Here is a 26,176-nt window from a genome sequence, read left to right on the forward strand (position 1 = left end):
AAACCCCTGACAGCCCAAGGTGGCTGTGCACATGCCCAAGGTGGCGACACCAGAGGCTTCACACTGTGAAGGTAACAGCCTTGACTGAAAGGGTCCAGCTAGATGACTAAACAAACACAAGCAAACTACAAGCCCTGAGAAGGGAGAAATCAGACTCCAGATTTGCTGCAATCTATTCTCTAAAGTGTCCAGTTTTCCACACAAAAAATTATAAGACATGTAAAGAAATAGGAAACTGTGACCCATATACAGAAAAAAAAATCAGACAACAGAAATCATTCTTGAAAAGACTCATATGTCTGACTTAACAAAGACTTCAAAGCAGCTACTCTAAATATGTTCAGAGAACTAAATGAAACCATGCTTAGAGAAGGAAAGGAAGGTATTATAACCAGGTCTCATCAAATGAAGAAGATCAATAAAGAAATGGATATTATATAAAAAAAGAATCAAATAAAAATGCTGGACTTGACAAGTGCAATTGACAAGATAAAAAAATCAATGGAGGCATTCAATAGTTGATTTTAGTTGGCAGGAGGATCAGAACACTTGGAGACAGATTGATGCAGATTATTTAGTCTAAATAAAAATGAAGAAAGGGAATGAACGTTGTAGCCTCAGAGAAATATGGGACACAAAAAGTCCACCAACATATGCAAACTAAGAACACCAGGAAGAGAGGAGTAGGAGAAAGGAGTAGAAAAATGTTTGGAGAAATAATGACTAAAAACTTTCCAAATTTGGTGAAATATATTAATCTACATAGCTAAGAAATGCAGCCATCTTTAAGCGGGATACATGTGAAGAGATCAGACACATCATAGTAAAAACGCTGAAAGACAAAGAGAAAATATTGAAATTCATGAGAGAAAAATGATTCATCACATGAAAGGGAACTCCAAGAAAGTAACAGATAATTTATCATGAGACATAATGGAGGCCAGAAGGCAGTAGACAACATATTCAAAGAGTTGAAAAGAAAAAAAAAAATCCACTATCAGTTGAGAATTTTATATCTAGCAAAACTATCTTTGACAAATGGCGGTGAGATAGACATTTCTGGATAAATAAAACCTGAAGGATTTGTTGCTAGAACACCCACCTTACAAGAAATCCTGAAGAAACTCCTCAAACTAAAAAATAAGTGACACTAGGTCGTAATTCAAATTCACCAAAAAAAAAAAAAAAAAAAAGCACTGGTAGAAGTAACAATGTAAGTAACTGTAAAGGACAGTACAATTACATATTTCTTCTTCTTTCATCTCCTAACTAATTTTAAAAGCAATTGTATAAAACAATATGTAGATTATTCTATCGTTGGGCCTATAATATATAGCTATGTAACCTATTTGGCAATAGTAGTATAAAGGAGGTAGGTAATGATAAACAGTATTAGAATAAGCAAATAACAGTGATAAACAGTATTAGAATAAGCAAATAACAGCAGATGGTAACTTGAATCCATCTAGTAGATAAATTATTATAACATAATACTTAAATTATTATATTATTAATTATAATTTATTATAGCTATTATATTTGAACAAGAAGTGGTGTATAACAACACTAATATAACAAACAAAAATATGCATGCTTACTCTCCCTTCTTTTTGCTTCTTTAAAAGACGTTCAATTAAAGTTATGCATGCATAATGACATTTTGGTCAATAACAGGTCACGTATATGTCGGTGATCCCATAACTTTATAATGGAACTAAAAAATTTCTATTGCCTAGTGACATCATAGCTGTTGTGATGTCACAGTGCAATGCATCACTCACATGCTTATGGCCATGCTGATGTAAACAAACCTACTGTACTGACAGTCATATAAAAGTATAGAACATACAGTTATATACAGTGCAGAATATTTAATGATAATAAACAGCTATGTTACTAACTTATATATTTATCATGCCGTACTTTCATTGTTACTTTAGAACATACTCCTTCTGCTTACAAAAAAGGTAAACTGTAAAACAGCCTCAGGTAGGTCCTTCAGGAGGTCTTCCAGAAGAAAGCATGGTCCTCACAGGAGCTGGCAGCTCCATGCATGTGATTACCCAGAAGATCTTCTGGTGGGACAAGATGGGAAGGTGGGAGGCAGTGATACTGAGTGTCCTGGCCCTGTGTAGGTCGAGGCTGATGTGAATGTTTGTGTCTTTGTTTTTAACAAAAAATGTTTTAAGTTTTAAAAACTTTTTAATGATAAAAGCTTATAGAATAAGGATATAAAGAAAATATTTTTGTTCAGCGGCATAATTTGTGTTTTAAGCTAAGAGTTATTACAAAGGAGGTGAAAATGTTTCTTGTTTATCAAGTAAAAATGTTACGGTAGGCTAAGGTTAATTTATTACGAAAGAAGGAAATTTTAAAAATAATTTAGCATAGCCTAAGTGTCTTGAGTTCATAAAGTGTAAAGTGGTGCACAGTAATGTCCCAGGACTTCATGTTCACTCACCAGTCACTCACTGATGCACACAGAGCAACTTCCAGTCTGGCAAGCTCTGTTTCTGCTAAGTGTTCCATACAAGTGCACCATTTTTCATCTTTAATACCATATTTTTACTGTACCTTTCCTATATTTAGATATGTTCAGATACACACATACTCACCATTGAGTTACAATTGCCTGCAATGTTCAATACAGTAACTTGCTGCACAGGTTTGTATCCTGGGAGCAAAAGGCCATGCCATGTAGCCTAGGTGTGTGGTAGGCTAGACCATCGCAGTTTGTATAAGTACATGCCATGATGTTCACACAACCAAATTGTCCAGTGACACATTACTCAGAATATATCCCCATCATTAGGTGATGCCTGACTGTAGGTAGAATAATTATAACAATGCATTAGTGTATTTGTGACATCTATACATGTGATCTGTGTAATATGTGTACTAATAGCACAAAAAGGGGAGGCGGGATAGAACTAATATCTCAATATTATACTGAATTGTTAGAAACCTGAAGTAGATTCTAAGGTAAGATGTAAGTTGTACGTCCTAGGACAATTACTAAGAAAACCAATTTTTTAAATGCAGGGTGAAAAAGTCATTACAAAATTAAAATATTGTAGAATATATTCACTTAGTGCAGTGGAAATCTATGGAGGAGAAACAGAAGAACAAACCAGTACACCAGACACAGAGGAAACTAAAAACAAAATGACAGGGCTGGGTGCAGTGGCTCACGCCTGTAATCCCAGTACTTTGGGAGACCGAGGCGGGCGGATCACCTGACATCAGGAGTTTGAGACCAGCCTGACCAAAATGGAGAAACCCCGTCTCTACTAAAAAATAAATAAATAAATAAAATAAAATAAAATACCCGGGCATGGTGGTGCATGCTTGTATCTCCCAGCCACTCGGGAGGCCGAGGCAGGAGAATCACTTGAACCCGGGAGGTGGAGGTTGCAGTGAGCCAAGATCGTGCCACTGCACTCCAGCCCAGGCAATAAGAGCAAAACTCCATCCCAAAAAAAATGAAACAAACAAAACTAAATGATAGACATAAATCAAACTGTATTAATATGGACACTAAACGTGAATGGATTAACAATCCAATCAAAAGATAGAGATTGTCAAAATGGATTTGTTTTAAGTAAGATCTGTCTATAAGAGATGCATATTTGATTCAAAGATACAAATAGGCTGAAAGTCAAAGGAAGGGGAAAAGTAGGCCATGCAAATAGTACCCATAAAAGACCTGGAGTGGCTTTACTATAACATCAGAACAGATAGACTTTAAAACAGGAAAAAATGCTGCCAGACCTAAAGAGGGGCACTTTCTAATGATGAAAGGGTGGCTCCATCAGTAATACAGAATGGCTATCAACTTGTATGCACTATCAATGGAGCCCAGAGAAACACAAAGTCAAAACTGACAGAATTCAAGCTAGAAATGGACAATTCAGCAACCATAGTTGGAGACTTTATTACTCTACCTTCAATAATGGATGCAACTGGTCAGACCAACAGGCAAATGGAAGACTTTAATAACACTGTAAACCAACTAGACCTAACAGGCATCTATAGAACCCTCCACTCAGTGACACCAGAATGCACATTATTTTTAAGCATATATGGCCTATTCTTCAAGATCGACAATCCGTGAAGGCCATAGAAAAACCCAACCAGTGTTAAAGATGTATATTATGCAAAGTAAGTTCTCCAACACAGACAGAATGAAATCAGAAATGAATAACAGAAATAAATGTAAATTTTAACATATGTGGAAATTAAACAGCATAGTCCTAAATAATAAATGTGTAAATAAAGACATCCCAAGGAAAATTAGAAACTACTTCAAGAGAAATGCAAGTAAAAAAACACAACATACCATAATGTATGTGATGCAGCTAAAGCAGCACTTGTAGGGTCATTTGTAGCTATAACAATCCACAGGAAAAAAGAAGAGAGATCTCACATTGATATTCTAACTTTCCACCTTAAAACACTAGGAGAGCAAACTAAAACTAAAGCAAGCAGGAAAAACAGTAAGGATTAGATAAGAAATAAATTAAATAGAAAATAGAAAAAAATAAGGCAACCAAAAGTTCTTTGGAAAAAGAAATCGACACACTGTCCATATTACTAAAATCAGGAATGAACATGTAACATCACTACCAACTTTACAGAAATAAAAAGTATTATTAAGAGAGTACTGGGAAGAACTATATGGCAGGAAATAAGACAATTCAGGTGAAATGGACAAATGCCTAGAAAGGCACAAACTACCAAAACTGCCTCAAGAAGAAATAGAAAATCTGGATAAACCTGTAATGAGTAACAGAATGAATTAATAATTTTTTTAACTCCAGCAAAGAAAATCCCAGTCCCAGATGTTTTTACTGGTTTCATTGAGTTCTACAAAATATTTCTGAAAGAATTAATAATGATTATTCATCACCTATTTTTAAAATATTATTTCAAAACTTAATCCTAAAACTTACCCTCTGAGGCCAGTATCACCCGGATTTCAAAGCCAGAAAAACAAATCACAAGGTAAGTACAGACCAATGTCTCTTATGAATATAAATGCAAAAATCTGCAACAAAATACTAGCAGAGAGAATTCAGCAACATATAAAAATGGTTATACTCCATGACCAAGTGGGACTTACCCCAGAAATTCAAAGTTGACCCAACATGTGAAAGCCAATCAATGCTATACAACATATTAGTAAGAAAAATAATAACATGAACTTATCACTAGATATAGAGGACATACATGATGAAATCTGACATGCTTTCAGGATAAATGGTCAACGAACTAGGGATAAAAGGGAAATTCCTCAACCCAACAAAGAGCATCTATGAAACACCCACCCCTAACATCATACTTAATGGTGATGGACTGAATGCTTTTTCTAAAATCAGAAACAAGACAAAGACATCCATTCTCACCACTTCTATTCAACATTGTACTGGAGGCTCCGGCCAGGGCAACTAGGCAAGAAAAAGAAATAAAAGGCATCCAGATTTGAAAACAAGTAAAACTATTTCTTTTCACAGATGACATAATAATCTTGTATGTAGAAAATCCTAATGAATCCACTCAAAAAGTATTCAAGCTGATAAACAAGTTCAGTAAAGTTGCAAGATACAAAATTAATATACAAAAAGCCATTGTATTTCTATAAGCTAGCAAAGAACATCTGAAAATGGAATTAAGAAAGCAAATGCATTTACAATAGTGTGAAAAAGAAGAAAATACTTAGGAACAAGCTCAACAAAGGAATTAGAAAACTTGTACCTTGAAAACCACAAAACATTGTTGAAAGAAATTAAAGAAGATACAATAAATGGCAAGTCATCTCATGTCCATGGGTTGAAAAGCTTAGTGTTGTTAAATGCAACACTCCCCAAGTTAACCTATAGATTCAGCACAATTTCTATAAATATTGCAGCTGCCTTTTTTGCATAAATTGACAAGCTGATTCTAAAATTCATATGGAAATGCAAGTGCCCATAATAGTGTAATCAATCTTGAAAAAAAAGTTGGAGAACTCACACTTCCTGTCTTAAAATTTCCCACAAAGCTACAGTAATCAAGAGAGTGTGGTGCTGGTATAAGGACAGATGTATAGGTAGTCGAGATTGAGTTGAGAGTTTAGAAATAAACCCTCACATTCTATAGTTAACTGATTTCCAACAAGGGTCCCAAGAAAATTCAATGGGGAGAAAATAGTCTTTTTAACCAATGGTACTGAGACAATTGGATATCCATGTGCAAAAGAATGAAATTGGACTTCTACCTCACACCATACACAAAAATTAACTCAGAGTGGATTATAGACATAAGTGTAAAAGCTAAAACTATAAAACTCTTAGAAGAAAACATAGGAGCAAATTCTTATAACCTTACACTAGGCAATGTTTTCTTAGCTATGACACCAAAAACAAAAGTGACAACAACTATTAGATAGTTGGGACTTCATCAAAATTTTCAACTTTTGTGTTTCAAAGAGCACAATCAAGAAGATGAAAAAGACAATCCACAGAATGGGAAGAAATATTTGCAAATCATGTATCTGGTAAGGAACTGGCATACAGGATAGATGCCATACCGGATGTATATGGCATACGGGATATGGCATATAGGATACATATACAGGAAAGACTCTCACAATGACATGATAAAAAAGACAATCCAATTTAAAAACGAGTGAAGAACCTGAATAGACAATTCTCCAAAGAAGATACATGAATTGCCAAAAAGCACATGCAAAGATGTCCCACCTCCCTGGCCATTAGAGAAACGCAAGCCTAAGCTGCAATGAGGGCCCACTTCAAACCCATCAAGTTGGCTATAATCCAAAAGGCCAACTATCAGACGTGTCAGCAGAGATGTGTAGATGTGTAGAAAGTACAATGGCTGAAAGTGAGATTAGTACTGAACCCTATATAGACTATGCTTTTTTGATGTGATGGCCAAAATGGCTACAATGTAGCTAATGGGGAGGTGGCAGATCCGGTGCAGATCTGCTGGACAAAGCAATGATGCAGGCTGGGTGTGGTGGCTCATGCCTGGAATCCCAGCACTTTGGGAGGCCAAGGAGGGTGGATCACCTGAGGTCAGGAGTTCGAGACCAGACTGACCAACATAGTGAAACCCTGTCTCTACTAAAAATACAAAAAATTAGCCAGGTGTGGTGGCAGGTGCCTGTAATCCCAGCCACTCGGGAGGCTGAGGCAGGAGAATCACTTGAACCCAGGAGGCAGAAGTTGCTTGCAGTAAGCCGAGATTGTGCCATTGCACTCCAGCCTGGGCAGCAAGAGCAAAATTCCGTCTCAAAAAAAAAAAAAAAAAAAGATGATGTATATCCCAGGCAGGATAGGGCAGGATGGCACAAGATTTAATCACATGACTCAGAATGGCAGACAACTTAGAACTTATTGTTCTCTTCTGGAATTTTCCATTTAATATTTTTGGACCAGGGTTGACTATAAGTAACTGAAACCATGGAAAGCAAAACTGCAGGCAAGGGGGGACCACTGTGTTCCCAATAGCTATAGAGAGAAAAATCCAAAATCTATCAACCAATAAATAAGTAAAATGTGGTATATCCATACAATGTAATATTATTCATTAATAAACAGCAATGAACAACAATATGAATGAGCCTTGAAAACATTATGCTAAGTGAAAGAAAAGACTACATATTGTAAGATTCTATTTATATTTTTAAAAACTACCAAACAGGGAACATCATAAAGACAGAAAATCTCTAGGTGGTTGTCTATGGCTGGCTAGGTTGGAAGGAACGGAAAGGACTGGGAGGAGGTCTGGAGCTTCTTTGGGATTGATGCTCTGAAGTTGGCTCTGCTGACAGCCAGGCAAGTCTGTGAGTAGAATACACTAAAAACCATTTGACTGTGCAATTTAGATTTGTGAATTGCATTAAATGTGAGTAATATCCTCATAAAGCTGCATGGGAAAAAAATGTGACATACGAACACATATGTGAGAATCCAGACATCCTGTCTGAAGCCAGACATGAAAGACATTTGTAAAAATATAAATCAATGCCACAATCCTATTTGTATAAAAATATTGTATGTCATGGGTTTATTATTGTTATTTTTATATGAATTAATACATGTCATAAATTTTTCAGTTTTAATTCTCAATACAATAAACTCGGTGATTTTTAAGAATGTGACAGAGTCAGTGGATGCCACTGTCTGAGCTGGCACACGAGACGGGGCCCATGTCTTCTGCCCTGCAAGTGGGTGCTGGTGAGTTAGCAGTGCACCTCTGCCCTGTGCAACCTCACTGTTCCACTAGACTTTCTTGGACCAGATGCTGCCACCAGAGCTGAACCCATGCCCTTTCCAGCCATGCGAGGCCAAGCCTGCGCCCAGGCAGCACCAACTCCTCACATGCCTGCTGGGCCGGCTGGAGAAGCACTGTGGGCTCCTGGACCTAGAGCCTTCCTGCTCCATCCCTCGGCTACCTCAGTTGTAAAACAGAGCCGATGGTGGATGGCACGTGCTTCCCAGAGTCTGTGTGCAGACCTAATGGGGTCCTCGGGGACAGCGTGGAGAACACGTGTTCATCCCCAAGTGACACGTGACTTCCCCATCATCATGACATCGCTATCAACATGTGACACCCCTGTCATCCTGCTCCGGGCTCATCCCCAAGCTGGCCCAGCTCTGCACTCCTCGTTCACACCATGAGTGGAGGGGTTCTCTCTAGAAACTCAGAGTGCGAGGTGATGCGTAGTCAGAGCAGACTCTCCTTTAGGAGTGAGGAAGAAATCCTCATCCTACTCAGACACGCTCCAGTGGGGACCTTGCCGGGACGTGTGCCAAGCGACAGGAGCCCCAAGGAGGTCTCTGAATACTCCAAGCTGTGCTGCAAAGTCGGGTGCACAGGACACCGTCCAGGCGGTCACCAAGGGATTCACCTAAGTGCTTCCCAGCCGGCCTTGCTGTGCAACCCCTTCCTCCCTGGGAGGCGTGACACCAGGATATCAATGGCAAAGTCAGTGGTGAAGTCAGTGGTGATTGTGGCCCCACGCTTGGCCCCGCAGCAGCCCTTACCTCTATGCAGCTAAAAATAAGTTCCATGCTCATTTCCAAAACAGGAACAGCTATGAAAATGGACAGCAGCCAGGTGAGGTGAGTGGATGGGAGTGGGGGTGTCTAGAGAGGCCCATTCTGCCCCGACACTGTGCAACGTGGGGTGAGCTGTGTACCCTCAGCCTCTCCATCTGCAAAGCGAAGGGGCTGCAGGGAAGGACCACTTGGGTCCCTCTGTGTCAGACGAGGGGCAGCCTCTGTTTAAAGCATGAGAGGAGCCCTGTCATGGTCTCCCTAACCGACCGTTGATAAAGAGAAATGATCAGGTCCGGGGGCCATTAGGCAGCGTCCGGGCCCCTGCTGCGAGCACAGGGCTGGAGCGTGCATTCAAAAAGCCCATTTTCCATCCCAGCACTTCTGTCTGTTTGAATTACAGGACTCAGCTGTACCCTCCTGCCGGCCGCCGCCTCCCCTCAGCCCACCCTTCGGCCCTGCTTTTGGAGCGGGGGATCTGTGCTGGAGACAGACTCAACCTGCTTCCTTTTCACCTTCTCCTTATGCACTGAAAACTGGCTGCTGTTGCATTTTGCCAAAATTGCTGTTAAAAGACCCTAAGATTGAAAGTGTGAGTGGGCAGCCTAAAGACACCCTGACTCCCTCCAGCACCCTAGCAAATTCACCCACTGGACCAACAGGAACCATTTGTCTGATTGACATTTTTGTTTTAGGGATCTTGTTAAATTCGCGCTGCAAGACCAGACTGGCCTCAAGGCAGTAACTGCCTGAGCCTCAGACCGTGATTAGAAACACTGCTCAGTCCTCAGTGCTCCAGGTCTCTGCAAAGTGGTCCTGGGATGCGTCTCCAGACTCCTCCCAGCCTCCCTTCCCAGGGAGCAGTGCCGGGAGAGAACAAGAGCACGCAGCCGGGAGCCAGCTCTGCAGAGCTGCTGCATCCTGGTTACCTCAGGAACCACTGCCCACCTAAGGCACCCTCCTCACAGCCCCGCATCCGAGGCACTTCTCAGCTCAGAGTCACTGCTCAACCTGCCCCTTCCTTCTAGCGGCTTCTCCAAGCAGCCCCCTTCCCTCCCCATGTGAAGGGTCAAGCGGGAAAGAGAGCGGAAGTCTGGGAAGGATTCTGCTTGTCAATCATGCCCCCTGGTTTGGTACATGTGCCCTAAGCGCTTGGCACTGGGTGTGTTTCTTATAAATCTAGATGATACATTTGGGTTTGAATGAACCATAAAATGCCCCAATCTTGGCAGGGAGGCATCTTTGCTTTAGGAAGAAAAAGGAAATAATCCAGCTTATGAAGGTAAAGTTGAGCGGGTGGTGCTTTTTAATAAGGACACCCATAAAATGAGTAAGAACACGTTTTATAGGTGCTGGAATCTTTAGCAGGAGGTCACCTGGGAGGCTGCAGAGGGGAGGGAGAGCTGACCTGTACAGGGGGCATCCAGTGAGCAGGAAATGCCCCAGCACCGACGGGAAGGAGGGCCACCTTCCTTACACAGGGCGGCGCTGGAGACGTCCCAGGTGACAGTGACGATGACGGGGTAGCTACCACTTCCTGAAGTACTGCCGCATGCCAGGCGCTGAACTGTGGCTCGCCCACGTGCTCTCATTTAACCTAAGCCAGCAGCCTGTGTCACCACTGCCCCGTTTCACCGACGAGGAAACCAAGGCCAAGTGCAGTCCATTCAGGCAGCCAAGATTACACAAGCAGGAAGTAGCCAGGCTGAGCCTCGAACCCAGGTCTGCTGGATTCCAAAGGTCATGACCTTCACCGCCGGGCTTGGCTGGTTCAGCACGTCATGACGTCATCATGACATCAATTATACCTTATTTATGAATTCATTTAGTTTTTAGTTTTAATGTTCCTTGAAAACATGTGCATGTGGTTCACATAGAAACCTCCGTGGCAATGTTCCTAAGCTCCAGGGTGGATTTGTGTCATGTCAACCCCTACCCTAACACCAGCCCTGCCATCAGCAGGACAAGGCCAGAGGGCCACGAGGGAAGGCAGCTCTGACTCCCACCTACTTCCCTCTGGGCCTGGAATGAAGCCCTGGCCTCTGCACAGTCACCATGGCCCTTTTGTGCCATTGCTCTGATCTTCAGAGCCGCTCTCTGCACCCAGCACGCCGGCAGAAGCGTCAGGTTCCAACACGATCCTACTTCCTTGTTTGACTTCCAGCCCGGGGCTGCTGTGGCCCGCTCCCACCGGAGCCTCATCGTGACCTTGCAGTGATTTCGTAAGTTTTAATGAGTAAATTCCAAATTAGCCCCACGCACGCATAGGACACCCGGCCACACACCCTTGGAAACACCGTGACTTGGGTGGGTGTGGGTTTGCTCCATCTGAGAGGAGACCCAGGTAGGCCCAAGAGATGTGGCGGTGCCCTGGGATGGCCAGGACGAGGAGCTGTCCCACGCAATGCAGGCCGTGTTGCTGAGCGGCAAACGCCAGGATACCAGGGGAGAGCAGCGCTTGGCAAAACGCGTGGCATAACTTGGGCAAGACAACATTGCAATGAATGACTGTGTGGAAGAAAAGACAGCACCCTTAACCCCATCATCACAGAGTTAACTGGGAGGTTTGGAAAGTACCTTTAGGAGCCACTCAGCCGAGCTGTCCCTGGTCTGCAATCCTCAGAGAGGAAATGAGGGGCTGCGGCTGCAAACACGCTGATGAACGAGGGGAGAGGTGAGGACGCCACTGCGGGACGCGACACCCAGGCCTGGGAAACACCCGTGCCATTGGATTCCCTGGGAAGCCAGAGGGTGACAGCTTGTCTCCAGCTGAACAAAGAGAAAAACAGACAAAGATCAAGGAAGAGGAGGGGGCTCCCATACAGGGGCTGGGAGGCCACCCTACTGCCTCCCCACCCTACCGATGAAACTGAGACCCACAAAGGGGAAAGGGCTGGCCCAAGTCCCCAGCCACAGCCTGCCGAGTTGGGGCAAGCAGGACACTGTACTTGAAACCCTCTGCAGCCACCCTGTCACAGATGACACGTCTGATCCCTTCACATGTGAAACTCGGCCAGGTTTTTCCTCCACAATTCATCCTCACAGAGAGATTCTTTCCCAGCGCCGTGAGAGACGGTGAGGACCCCAAGGATAAATGAGCACATCCCAGAATGCCCGGCGTGCAGGGGACCTGGGAACATCAGGTGAGGGCTGTGCCCAGGGAGGGGGCTCTGCCCTGGGACTGCCACCCTCCAGGACTTTGCCATCAGCTGCATCTTGTCACACAAAGGTGTTCACTTTCCCGTGTGCCAGCACATGTAAAAGGCTTGGCAGCACTGCCCTAAAGGATGTCCTCACATCTGGCAGTCCTGACTCCTCCTGTGCGAGGATTCCTCCTGAAGGGCAGAGATCCTCACCAGCTCCTGACGTAGCCTTCGGGGGCTCTGAGGCTTTCCCAAAGAGCTTGGTCTTGTTGCTGTTCGGTCTCAGCCACTCAGCATCACGTCTGTGAGTGATGATGTGCCAGGCACAGGCTCAGCCCTGGTGGGACAAGAGAAGAGGAGGCGAGAGGTGATGGCTCTACAACATGGTCCCTACCCTCCATCCCCTGAAAGAGAAGAGGAACCGGAGCCTGGGCTGCTGCAATGAGCCCAGCCGGTCAGTGAGTGCCTGGGGAAAGACAGCAGAGGCAGCGCCCTGCAGTGGCCGGGGCACGGCAAGCAGCCAAGGCAGGGCAGTTCGATTTTTGAAGCCAACCAGATAGAAAGAAGGAAGGAAGGGTGTGGTGTCACGGTTCGCTCTCAGCTTAATGCGTTCAGCTTGGCCGATGACAGTGACCCAAACCGAGAGGGAGTCTCTAGGAGGCTGTGGGGATGGAGGAGGCTGAGCCTCGCTCTCGGTTGATGTCCAGACCCACGCAGGACATCCAGGCATGGGAGGGTCTGGTGATGTTTGTGCATAGGGCCTGGCGCCCAGGAGAGAGGCCAGCCAAGCCTGTGGAGTTGGCAGTTACAGACAGAGGGGCGTAGAGTTGTGGCTGGGAGCCCACTTACTGAGGGCAAGTTGGGGTGAGCAGTGAGGCGACCCAGGAACCCTGACGCCTACTGAGGAGGAGGCAAGAAGAGACAAGACGTCGAAGCTCACATGGGGTGTTGATGCCACAACGCAGGCCAGGCCAGCAAACTCCAGGCCTCAAGGGCCTGAGAACAGCTCAGCTTTGAGAAGCCCTGCACTGTGAATGGGAAGCTGGCGGGCAGCTCCACACCAATGCAATTCAGGAGCAGAAACAGTGCAGACACTGCAGGGCCACTCGCGTGCGCTTGTTGACAATGTGGGTGATTTAGAATGTGCTGGTTTTAGCCTATTCTTCTTAGGTTGATGGAAAAACAGTTGCCAAAGGCCTCACAGATGGCAGCTGACTGCAGGCCCCAGCCCAGGCAGCCTCACCTGTTGGCCGAGAGCCCTTCCCACCTGTGCATGTGTGACTCCCCACAAGGTGAAGGAGGAACAGAAGCAGGCTCTGTCCTCTCACCTGTCCCTCTCATTCTTCCCATGAGAAATTCCCGAGGAACCCAAGCCCCACTGAGAATGGCCAAAGAGAGGAAGGACAAAGTCTCATGCAATCCATTTTTCAACACTACCCACCATGCCCAGGGCTCGGTGTCCAGGGGTCCTGGATGCTCCTTCACTGGACTGTGGCCCCCAGGGTTCCAGGGCCCCAGCACCAATGTGGCCTCTATCCACCCACAGCTGGAACCATCCAGTGTCCTCCTCCCTCCAGTTCCGGGGCAGGCCACAGCCACTCTCCCTTCCCAGGGTCTTGGATAACGCTGCCACCCTGGCGTCCAGGGTGTGGGATCACCCTGGGTCCTCCTGGTCTCGAGTGGGCTCTGCACAGAGGCCAGAACACATTCTCCCCAGACCTGTGTTTCAAGAGGTTGCTCAGCCCCAGGCAGCACAGCTGGGCTCAGGATCCTATAGCTGACCTGGGGCCCCGCTTTGAGGGAGCAGCGGGCAGCCTGGTACACACCACATCAAGTCAGCCAAGGCCCGGCCTTCTTCTCACTAGCCGAGGCTGGAGCAACATAGGGCAGCCAGCCCCCACCCTGCCCTGGGAACCCACAAAGACCCAGGGACCCACAAAGGCTTGTGGATGGCGCTGGACCAGGGTCCTCTCCTCCTTCCTGCAGGGACACAAAAGTAGGGGGGAGGTGGCAGGAAGGAGGCTGAAAGGTTAGGCACACCCCAAGAAAGCTAGCGCACCCCAGGGCAACATGGGAAAGGCAGACAGACAGACCTGAGCCTGGTGAACCTGTCCGGGCCTCCCACTCAGCCTGGCAAAGGTGCTCCTGGGTCCACTATAGGCCAGACCAAGAAACCCAGCAGCTGCAGATGTTCACACAGCCCGACTCAAAATGGGCCAAATCCCGCCTGCACCGGGGACACAGTCCCGCCCTGCAGCCTCCAAGGAGGGACGGCCTGTCCAGCTGAGGGCTGGGACCTGTGACCTGGCGCTGCCTGGCAGGCTCCCAGGTGGGCCTCTGTCTCCTACACCTTGACCACGTGTGCGCACCTCGTCGGGGGCTGCACCTTAATTAAATGTGGGCTTTCCCCAAGCTTGTTGTCCTCGTCCCCTTTTTTAAAGAACATTGAGTGGTAAAATTCAGGCGACAGGCAGAGCAGTCCCAGTGCCAAGACGGAGGGATGCGCGCCTCCAGACCTCAGCCAGAGCCGTTCTCGCAGCTGCCCTCTGAGGCCCCACAGATCCGACCGTCTGTGCCAATGGAGAAGATGGTTTTCCAATCCTCCACACAGCATGTGGCCAGGTGGGGGCGCGGGGGCTTCCAGGCATCTCCCCAGGGCAGGGCTGCCTCCTGGGAGCCCCCCACCCCCGCGGTTCCACGCGCCTGGGCCCCTCCTGGACGACCGGGGATCCGGCCCCGCCCACTGCCTAGTCAAGTCCAAACCTCGCTCCTCTTCCGAAGCGTCTTTCATGTGGTTTCCGTCTAATCTGAAAACACCTCCCTTCCCCATTGTCTTTGTATTTGTGAGCTGTTTCTTAAGTCACCTTTTGAAAAATCTAGTGCCGAGGAACACAGGTATTTCACGTGTGCACACTGCCCGTGTCTACAAAGAATTTGGATTTCACCCCACGAGAGAAGGGAGCGGCGAGCTGCGTGTGTGCAGAGCTGGACTCTGCTAAGAGGCAGGGCAAGGTTGGGGAGCGGTCTCTCTCTGGGCCTCAGTTATCCAAGCTGGGGGAGAAGGGCACACGTCCGTCCACGGGGCTCCTGCACAGCGGGCCCTGCGCCCAGCACCCCATGGCTGGGAGTCCTTGCGTGCTGTTCATTAGGGCTCCATTACCCTGCAGGAGGGATCTGCTCGCCCTGGCATTAAGAAGAGGAACCGGGCTCAGGGAAGCTTGGGGACTCCTGGGTGGCAGAATCAGTGCTGGCCCCAGGCCTGGCTGACTGCCACATGCCATCTGGGCCCTTCCAGCACCCCCAGAACAGGGGCCGCCTGTCTGAACATCCCTGTTTCTCAGAGCCAAGAGCCAGTGGGCTTCAGCGGCTCAAAGCTCTTTGCTCACTCACATTTCAGTGGCCTCAGAGCCCAAGGACAGCTCTGGGTGCTGCTGCAGGGAGCAGGGCAGTGCGGACGTGAAGTGCCACAAACTCCTCCTGAGCACAGAGGAGGCCGCCTGCCTCCCGTGTCCCCCCGTGTGCGGAGGACAGCGTGGAGGGACGGCTATGCACGCTGCACACGCGTCCCTCAAATCTGCTTTCTTGTTCCTGCCAGGAGCCGCAGAGCCTGCCTTAGAACATCCCCCGCGATGGATCGAAATGATATTTAAGGTTTGACAAGTTACACTTGTGGTTTTCAAAAGAAATCATTTTTTTGTGAAGAATTACCTTTCTTGGCATAAAATAATTGGAAAGTACCCGGATATCTCAATAAAACACATCAAAAGTAACTTTCTCCAGCTTGTTTTGACACGTCCACTTGTGGTTTCTGTCAACTTTAGCTAAACATCAGGTTTTCTCAGACAGAACAAACCATTAAAATATTCAACAGAAAAAGCAAATAGATGTAATTCCTTTCTGTTTGCCTCTTTTCAAATAAAAGGCAATATTGAAAGGAGAGGCCAGCCTAATTCAAAGCACATTTTTCTGATTCACACACTTGCCATAATTATTTGCATAGGATGTAAATGTGTAAACCCTGGACCCTGTCATTTTTTTTAAATGCTGCATATTGTAAAGCTGAAGCACACGAAGCCAGTTTGGTATTTATGGAGGTCTGTCCAGTTCTGTGGAGTATGATAAACGTTAGAGGAAACGTGTATGAGTTTGAGATTAGAATGTTAGAGTGAGGGCCTAAAGCAAACACCTTCCCGTGAGAGATGAAGGGAGTCTGTTGTGTCGCCCCCAGACCCTCTGCTCCTCATGCCTCACGAGAGGACAACAGACACAAGAGCCTCCAGAAAGCGGACCCTGGCCCGACTCGGACTGGCTTTGCAGCTGGACATGGGGTTTCCTGACAGCTGAAGCAAAACAGGAAACTTGTCCAGGAGCATAATTTTCATTTTCTAACAGAAAGAAAACTTCTAAATTTGTCCAAAGAACAAAAAAGCGAAAAGCAAAACCAGCTTTTTCCCAGAGCTAAATTGGAGCGGGAATCTGTGTGAGGCCACCCTGGCGGTGCTCTAAAGGAGCCCACCTGCAGCTGGGGAATTTATAAAGACAAGAGGCTTGATTGGCTTGAGGTTCTGCAGGCTGCAAGCATGGCGCCAGCATCTGCTTCTGGCGAGGCCTCAGGAAGTTTCCAATCATGGTGGAGGGTGAAGGGGTAGCAGGTGCATCTCATGGTGAGAGAGGCAGCGAGTCAGGGGGTGCCATGCACTTTTAAACGACCAGCACTCATATGAACTCAGAGCGGGAACCCACTCATCACCAAGGAGATGGCACTAAACTATTCATGAGGGATCCACCCCCAGGACCCAGACACCTCCCACCAGGCTCTGTCTCCACCAGTGGGAATCACATTTCAACATGACACCTGGAGGGGCAAACATCCAAGCCATATCTAAATCTGTTCTTATGCCAAGGCTGCCTGGTGATACCCAACAGTGCCCTCAAGAAGGGTTCCGAAACAAAAAGACACAGAACCTCTGTCCAACCAGGCGTGGTGGCTCACACCTGTAATCCCAGCACTTTGAGAGGCCGAGGCGGGCAGATCACTTAAGGTCAGGAGTTCGAGACCAGCCTGGCCAACATGGTGAAACCCTGTGTCTACCAAAAATATAAAAATTAGCTGGGTGTGGTGGCGCACACCTGTAATCCCAGCTACTCAGGAGGCTGAGGCAGGAGAATTGCTTGAACCTGGGAGGAGAAGGTTGCAGTCAGCCAAAATTGTGCCACTGCACTCCAGCCTGGGTGATAAGGGGAGACTCCATCTCAAAAAAAAAAAAAAAAAAAAGACACAAAGTTTCTGGCCAAAGAGCCCTTTTTTTCCTGAGTACCTCCCAGGAAGCTGAGTGGCTATGATGGGACAGTCAGCCAATGTGAGTGAGAGGGGAAAGTTGGGAAACTCTAAGCCCCCTGCCCCTGCCCCCACCCCCACCCTCACCCTCTCTCGCAGTCTGAGGAGGGGTCTTTGCTGTTCATGTACTTACCAATATTTTGTGGGAAAATGGGGTAATGCGAAGAGGAGAAAGATGGAAGCCGAGAGGAGACAGAAGTGCTCGGAGTGGGCACACGGAAGATGGGAGCCGTGTCAAGGACACCAGGAAAGCACTGTGGGGCATGGCCTCAGGGAGATGATGGTGAAGGTCCCGTGCAGCCACTCTGTGTCAGAGCCCCCACGTCCCAGCACTGGTCTGTGAGCCTGGAGCGCTCTCACATCAGTCCTTGTCACAGCACAGTGAGGCAGCTTCTTGCATTTTGCCCATTTTCCACATATGTGGAAACTGAGGCAGAGGCCCAACACTCCCAAAGGCCAGACAGAAAGTACCGGAGCCTGGATCCATGCCCAGGGAGCCTGTCCCCCTCCCTATGAGCTCAGGCTTCCCGCCAGGGCTCCAGTGTTACAAGATAGCATTCTGCCTGCACCACATCCTCTTCCAGAACTTTGAGATAGCAAAAATAGATCAAAACTACTCTTTTCTGATGTCTGGAGCTGCATGTGAGCTTCTCTGGATGCAATTTTGTGCTGAGTTTGTATTATGTAAGAAGCGAATGGCTGGGCACGGTGGCTAATGCCTGTCATCCCAGCACTTTGGGAGGCCAAGGTGAGCGAATCACCTGAGGTCAGGAGCTTGAGACCAGCCTGGTCAACAGGGAGAAAGCCTGTCTCTACTAAAAATACAAAAATTAGCCGGGCATGATGGCGTATGCCTGTAATCCCAGCTACTCAGGAGGCTGAGGCAGGAGAACAGCTTGAACCCAGGAGGCAGAGATTGCAGTGAGCTGAGATCATGCCATTGCCCTCCAGTCTGAGCAACAGAAGCGAGAAACTCCATAAGAGGAAGAGAAGGAGGAGGAGGAGGAGGAGGAGGAGGAGGAGGAGGAGGCAGAGGAGGAAAAAGAAGAAGAAGGAGAAGGAGAATGAAGGCATCTACGGGGAAAATGAGGATTATTTTAGACAAACACTTGGTTCAAGGAGCTACCAGGCCCCCAGGAACCTTCATCAGCAATGCCAGGAGAGAGGGCCAAGGCTGGGATCTGAGGAGGGAGTGCAGCTCAGGCCAAAGGCAGGGGAGAAAACGCAGGCACTGGAGAGCTCAGGTACACAGGGATTCCAAGGGGGTCAGGCCCGGGGTGGCAGGATGCCAGGTCTGTGAGGACAGAAGGACCCCAAAGGCAGATGGAGGTTCAGGAGGGAGCTGAGCAGGAAAGATCAATGGGACACATGCATCTTAGCAGGCTCAGCCTGGTCAGAGTGGGCAGCAGATCAGAAGGGCAGGACCAGAGATGGGGACGTTGACAGCCTCAGTGAAGGCCTGAGATAGCAGCAGAGGACAGAGAGGAAGGAAGGGGGACAGGACCAATTCTAACAAGGAAGACTCCGTAGGATTTGGGATTGGCTGGATATGAGGGGAGAGAGGGACAGAGGGAGGGAGACAGAGGGAAGTCCAGGGCAAGGCTCAGGTTTCTGGTTTGGGAGCAAGGCCATGAATGTGCCCAGCAAAGGAGGAGGGGCCGTTTGCTGAGGGAGAGCCCGGGGCCAGGGAAGGATGAGGTGGGGCAGGGGCAGAAAGAGGGGGCTGGAATCAGGTCAGTCGAAGGTGCCCCACAGCCACCAGGCGAGATGCAGGCCAGCCACCATGTGCAGACCTGGAGCTCAGCAGAGACGCGGTTGGGAACCGAAGGGCAGCATGGCGCATCATGTCACGGGCGCTGCGCTCAGCTGGGGCCTGCTCTGGTCTGAGTTGCATCTCCAAGTTCCTGCTGAAGTCCTGATCCCAGGACCTCAGAATGTGGCTATATCCGGAGACAAGATCTAAAAAGAAGTAACTAGGTAAGAAGGAGGTCTTTAGGGCAAGCCCTAAACCAATCTGACTGTCCTTACGGCAAGAGGAGTGTGGACACAGACAGGCACAGACAGGCAGCCTCGTGAAGACACAAGGAGAGGGCAGCTGTCTGCCAAAGGCCAGCCTCAGGAGAAGCCAGCCCTGCCCACACCTGATATCAGACTCCTGGCCTCCATGGTTGGGAGAAGATGAATTTCTGGCTTAGTGCCTTGTTACAGCCTCAGGGGACCCTCACAAGGCGCAGCACCAAGGGCCCTCACTACGCTGTGTCACCAACCAGGGGAAGAGGCGTACATCAACGGGCAGCACCTTAGACTACAGCAGGGGCTGATGGAGGCAGGAATGAGGAATGCAGAGGACCCAGTGGCAGCCACGGCCACCATGGACATGGGCCTTAAGGGGCGAGCCTGGGGCTCAAGGCCAGAGGTCATATGGGCTTCCAGGCAGAGACCCTGTGTCTGACACCGGGCAGGACTTTAATTCAAAACCTTTCCACACATTCCCTGTCCTCAGGAAAGGCCAAAGCTGAGGCGATGAAAACACAGTCACCCAGCTGAGCTGGTTGCAAAATGGGCCCCCTATAGCTGAGTGACAGCATTTATGCAAAGCCCATTTAAGAACAGCCATTTAAGTGGTGGCAAATGCTTGTCAGCTACAAGCATCCTTTCTGAGATGTAATTGAAACTGCTCCTCCAGCCCAAGTGAGCCGGTGGGTCCCACTCCCTGTGAAGAGACTCGTAACGAAGGGGAAAAGGCTCCTTATCCACTGTGAGCCACGGGCATCACAGGAAACCCTATCTCCCCAGCTACCTCTCCAGGGTCAGCTCCTCCCCAGCTACTTCTCCAGGGTCAGCTCCTCCCCAGCTACTTCTCCCGGGTCAGCTCCTCCCCAGCTACTTCTCCAGGGTCAGCTCCTCCCCAGCTACTTCTCCAGGGTCAGCTCCTCCCCAGCTACTTCTCCAGGGTCAGGTCCTCCCCAGCTGCTTCTCCAGGGTCAGGTCCTCCCCAGCTACTTCTCCAGGGTCAGGTCCTCCCCAGCTACTTCTCCAGGGTCAGCTCCTCCCCAGCCTAGCCATGTTCTGAAACTCACCTCTGAGGACACTCCAGATCAAAGGATGCGTAGGGTTGTTAGGTTGGGCTCAAACGTTCTGCAGAGTGAACCAAATGGTGATAGAGCCACAAGTCCTGCAAACAGCCTTAAATTGCTCTCAGTGGTTTTCAGGACACGGTGGAGCCAGGGCAGGTGCCCTCCCCATTGCAAAGACCCCACCCAGAAGTCTCACCCCCAGATTGCTCAGAATGCCCCTTCTTCTCCCCCACCCTTGCCCCACACCCCCACAGCCTCAGACCTCAGTTTCCTTTCTGATTCCTATCATACCGCCAGTCCGCACTACTCAACACCCCTCTGTGTGCTTACACTGACCTGGGAGAGACATTAGAGGCAAGAGGCCATGTTCCTCCCTCCTTCTCCCACAATCCTGGAAACAGAGCCCAGCACATGTCAGGAACCTGGTACCTGTCGAATGAGCAAATGAATGGACAGATTCCAGTTTCTCAAACATGCCAGTTACTAGGGCCAGCAATGAGCAGAAAGAGAAATGCAACTGAGCTTGGGGCTTCGCGTGACTCCAGCGGGAGTCAGACAGGAAGAGCTCTGTACTCCGTGGCGGAATCCCTTATCTTGGTTCCTGTGTGTTTAGAGTGTTCTGAGTCAACTTCTCTGTAAATATGTTCTTTTAGTTCGGGCCTTTCCATGTGGGTTGTGTGTGGAATAGATGTGTTAGCTTAGTTTGTCACCATAACATAAAAAGTGCTAGAAAACAGATGAAGGCTAGCTAAATGAAGGCTAAGAATAGAATCTCATTTATGCGAGTTGATTATACTTGTAGCAAGAGTGATAATTAGAGATACTTTGAAAAAAAAAAAAAAGAACCTGAAGGTGGAGATAATTGGAAGATTTCTTTCTTCGAGGCTACTAGATAGGAAAGAATGAGATCTTTAATTACATTAATAAGAAAATAATTATTGATAGTCACAAATAATGTCTCTGCTTGATTCAGGGAAGCACATGACCTTCCAGAACTATCTAATCAATGTAAAACCTAAAGAGGTTTTTTTAAAATAATGCAGGCAAACTCTAACGTGAATGAGTCAGTCATTGGAGGAGCAGGGGGCTACTGTCCTCCTGAAACCTGAAATGGTGAACATTCCAGCCTGAAGGGGAGGAAGGCCGGGAGCGGGAGTGATGGGGAGGAACACAGTGCCAGTCCTGGGTAGGCCTGGCAGCGATGCCCAGCCCACTTGCCCTCCAGCGGGGGTCCTTGGCCTTGTGGGAAAATGAATGGAACCCCACAGTGGAGCACGTGACACATAGCGGGTGCCTCCCCTGCTCTGTTCCTGTCCATGGGTCATTTTCAAATCTTCTTTCAGCTCTAAGAACATGGATGTGTAGCTATTCTCCTCACTTTGTAACTGAAAAAGTGCTTTCTTCTCAATCAACTCACTGTGAGGGGGCTTCTCAGAGAAAGGTTGTACCTAGCAGGCCTTCCAGGAGCCCACCCTCTTCCCCAGCTCCAGAACTTCCACCTGAGCTCAGGCCCAACACCACTCCCATCTCGTCTCCCTGACTCTCCTCTTCCCTTACCTCAGCCCATACCCTCCTCCAAGGTCAGCTCCTCCAGGGCCAGCTCCTTCCCCAGCTTCTCCTCCAGGGCCAGCTCCTCCCCCAGCTTCTCCTCCAGGATCAGCTGCTCCTCCAGGGCCAGCTCCTCCCCCAGCTGCTCCTCCAGGGTCAGCTCCTCCCCCAGCTGCTCCTCCAAGGCCAGCTCCTCCCCAGCTTCTCCTCCAGGGTCAGCTCCTTCCCAGCTTCTCCTCCAGGGTCAGCTCCTCCCCCTGCTACTCCTCCAGGGCCAGCTGCTCTCCAGTTGTTCCTCCAGGTTTGATTCCTCCCCAGCTCCATATAGCTCCTCCCTTCTGAAAGAATTGATTAGCGCCTGCTTCCCTGTGACTGGAGGTTCAGAGCTGATGGAAGCACAAAAGTCTCTTTCTGGGTAAAGTCTTCCAAAAAGTCATTTTCTAAGTAAATCACTCTCCTGGGCAGATGTTCTCAGTAAGCACCAGACAAGGCTCTGGCTCTCAATGAGCAATGGACAAGGGCCAAACTCCCCAGCACAAAAGGCAGAGCCCCTCACTACCTGGACCAGTCCACCTGGCCATTCCTCACCCTCACCCCCTCCCTCACACCCCCTCCCTTGAAGCAGGACCTGCCATCATCCCTTCATTCCTAGAAGACTTGTCCTCATCCTTCGAGACCCTGCAGATGTCACCACATTGGGACACCTCCCACAGTCACATGTGTCTACACAGGACACAGGAACCCAGAACACAGGACAGTGCAGAGGCAGCACCCGTGTACTCATCTGTCTTCCACCAGACTCTGGGCTACTTGAGGGCTGGGGCCTTAACTGATGTCTACAGCCTTCCCAGGGAAGGGCAAAGGCCCAGGACTCTGTAAATGCTTGGAATGGCTAAATGTGCGTTGCCACAAAACAAAATTTAAGGAACCTTAAAGAGACAAACCATGGAAACCATTGTCAAGCAGTTGACAGGTCATAGGGTGAAAAATTGTAAAACAGAGTTGGCAGAGAGTGTGGGATTTGTAATAAACATTTGCTTTGCACCTTCTTATCTGCCAGACACTGGACAAAGTGCTATCCAAGCCTCGGCCAGGGTGGGTGGTTGGGGGGCATTCATAGATTCTTGCTCTCTGGTCTTGTTTCCGCAGACACATAGGCCACATCTCTTGAGAATCCAGAAGCTTTGCAGAAGTCTGAGATCTTCATCCATGGACGCCTCCTGCTGGGCCTTCACAGGCTGCACTGGCCAATCTCCATTTTCCAGAACACACAAAGCAAACAACAGAAACTCCTGCAGCTAAGACTCATGTCCCAGACTTCCTAATGCTTCTCCTCCAACTTGCTGTTCTTGCCCACCCCAGCTGTTCTGAAGTTCACATCCACAGCTCAGAAGTGCTCACCAACAGGCTGCAGACAGCCAGAAATGACAAAGGAAGAGTGTGTCCTCCATCTGGGTACTTGGGATTTGAAGACTTAAAAGCATTTACAGTGACCAGGATTGACATTTCAAACCCAGATCTAGACGGAGAAGGTGACTCTCCCCCAGCAGGGCCTGAGGTTGCCGCCCCATCAGTCAGTCTTTCTGCAAACAGCCACAAAACGTCAGGCAGAATTCAACAGGAAACACGGATCCAGTGCGTGAGTCTGTGGGCTGAGCTGAGCTCTTGCCAGGGCTCTGGTGCATCTGCCAAAGGTTGCTTAGGGGACTGTCGACTGGGCTGGACCAGCTTGCAAGTCTAGTGGCCAGCTGATGGCTATGATGGTGCCTCCAGCTAGGACCAACTAGAGACCCAGCATGGCCCCAGCTGCCTCCCTGGAGCAAACCAGCCCCAGCACTTCCCCAGGCCATGGTCGAGGGGCCAAGGAGAGCTCAGTGGTGGACAAGGCAAGTCACCTGGCCAAGTCCAGGGCAGGGAAAGGGCAGGCCAAGGACAGGCCAAGGACACCCCAAAGCATGTGACCAGGGAGGGACAAAGCACTGGGACCACTGGATTGGCTTTATCATCCTGACAGCCTTACACACTTGAAGCTCCTCTCTCCACAACCATCCTTCTGCTAAGTGTGGCCAAACTTTTTTTCTCTTTTGAGTTCCACCTGCCCCAGAAAGGTTGCACACAGACTGTGGGAGAATGACCTCCTGAGCTGCTTCCTTGCAACCCTCTGCTCTGTGGGGCCATCACACTAGGCCCAGCAGCTCTGCCTCCCACACACCCTCCTCAGATCCACCCAGCCCACCCAGACAAAGTACTGCCCCAAGGAGGACACTTTGCTTCGTGTCTGCTTCACACCTCTGCCTTTTGGAAGGAATCATCTTACACGCTGTGTGATCCCCACAGATCTGACAGTGATGGTGTCTGGGGAACCCCCTCATCCCAGGAGGTGTGGGTCAGGCTGGTGGGTCAGAGCAGCTGCCCTCACAGCCACGGTGATTGGTCTGGGACAGGGGTCTGGTGTGTGCTTCCAGGGAGGGCCAGTCACAGCCCTGCTCCAGGATTGATGTGCATCCCTGGGGGCATGGGGCTTCCTTGTTCTCAGCTTGCTGGTTATGAATCTTAAAGACTGGAGCTGCCAGCTTTTGCCCCCAAGAAAAATTCCCCAGAGAAAGCAGGCAGGACAGAGGAAAGCAAAGGCCAGTGTTCGGGGAAGGCGCTTCTAGCTGAAGCTGTACCTTCCAGGCTCTTCCAGCACAGGAACCTTTGAATTGTTTTGCCTTGGGTGGGTTTCTGTCACTTGCAACCTAAGCAGTCTTGGTTAATATGCATGCCCTGAATACTTTTGGAGCAGGACTCTCCTACTGTATTAGTCTGTTCTCATGCTGCTAATCAAGACATACCTGAGACTGGGTAATGTATAAAAAGCGGTTTAATGGACTTACAGTTCCACGTGGCTGGGAAGGCCTAACAATCAGGGTGGAAGGTCAAAGAGGAGCAAAGGCACATCATACATGGTGGCAGGCAAGAGAGCGTGTGCAGGGGATCTGCCCTTTATAAAACCATCAGATCTCCTGAGACTTATTCTCTGTCATGAGAACAGCATGGGAAAGACCCTCCCCCATGATTCAGTTACCTCCCACCACGTCTCTCCCAGGACACATGGGGATTATGGGAGCTACAATTCAAAATAAGATTTGGGTGGGGACACAGCCAAACCGTATCTCCTGCCCTCCCTGTTTGTTGCTGCCTCTGTAGTTGTTACTGCTGTTTTCATGTTCTCTTCCCTAACTCCTTCTTCCAAATTCAGCCCATCTTTCCAAGCATGGCCCAGGTCCCATCCCCCTGCCTCAGGCAGTCAGATCTTATCACCCCCCAACCCTCACTCCTAGGACACAGGTGGGCTCTGTTGTCCTCTGACCAAATCGCCCCTCCCCAGGGAGGCAGACAGTGTGAGGCCTCTTGCTGTGAACCTCAGTGCTTTCAACACAGAGCATAGTCTGTGAGCAACAGATATAAACTTGTGATGAGGCATAAATACCATTTTCCATCCTTTTAGAGATGATCAACTAAGACCACATCTTCCTGCAGGGTGGGAGCCACCGTCCCATCCCATCCAGAACCTTCATGAACACGAGGGCTGTGGTCAGATTGAGTGAGGACTTCCCTTGTGTCCCAAGTCCCCTCCCCCTTCATAAAGAGCCGGCCATGTCACACCTCCCTCATCTCATGGTTCTCAAGCCTCTTCCACTGCACTGTGGCCACAGTGTGTGCTGCACACAGTATTGGACTCTGAACGAGCTCTTTTCAGTCTTTAATATACAGCTCTATCTTTGAAGCCATGTAGGTGAATAATTAAATTTCTGTGCTTTGTGACCCAATTCATTGGAGTGGAGAATAGGTTTATCTCTATCACACTCAAAATTTTCAGGCCTTTCCACTCAAAGAATGACATCCTTCAAGAATGTCCTGGGTCCTGGCTCCCACGGTGCTCCTCCCTGTCCTCTTTCAGAGCATCGCGTGGAGTTAAGGGACTTAGCATGCTATTGTGTAGGTGTTGTTCACCTTCTGCAACCC

At 48.6% G+C, this 26,176-nt stretch overlaps 1 long non-coding RNA gene across 2 annotated transcripts in view; it reads right to left on the reverse strand.

Moving 5' to 3' along the window:
* The window catches only part of LOC117073024, a 34,119-nt gene extending 15,928 nt beyond the window's left edge, over nt 1-18,191 (reverse strand). Inside the window, exons 1-5 of one of the 2 annotated variants that reach the window (XR_004433062.1) lie at nt 17,677-18,184; nt 12,419-12,542; nt 12,011-12,192; nt 11,640-11,831; nt 10,471-11,541 (exon numbers count right to left, since the gene is read on the reverse strand). This is a non-coding gene — a long non-coding RNA (uncharacterized LOC117073024). Of the gene's footprint in view, nt 1-10,470; nt 11,542-11,639; nt 11,832-12,010; nt 12,193-12,418; nt 12,543-17,676 lie in introns of those variants that run through there. The other variant, XR_004433063.1, reaches the window with a different exon arrangement.
* Between the last annotated feature and the right edge of the window lie 7,985 nt (nt 18,192-26,176).

The sequence above is a fragment of the Trachypithecus francoisi genome, unplaced genomic scaffold (genome assembly GCF_009764315.1).
Source record: "Trachypithecus francoisi isolate TF-2019V2 unplaced genomic scaffold, Tfra_2.0 Lachesis_group4, whole genome shotgun sequence".
Classification (NCBI taxonomy): Eukaryota; Metazoa; Chordata; class Mammalia; order Primates; family Cercopithecidae; genus Trachypithecus; species Trachypithecus francoisi.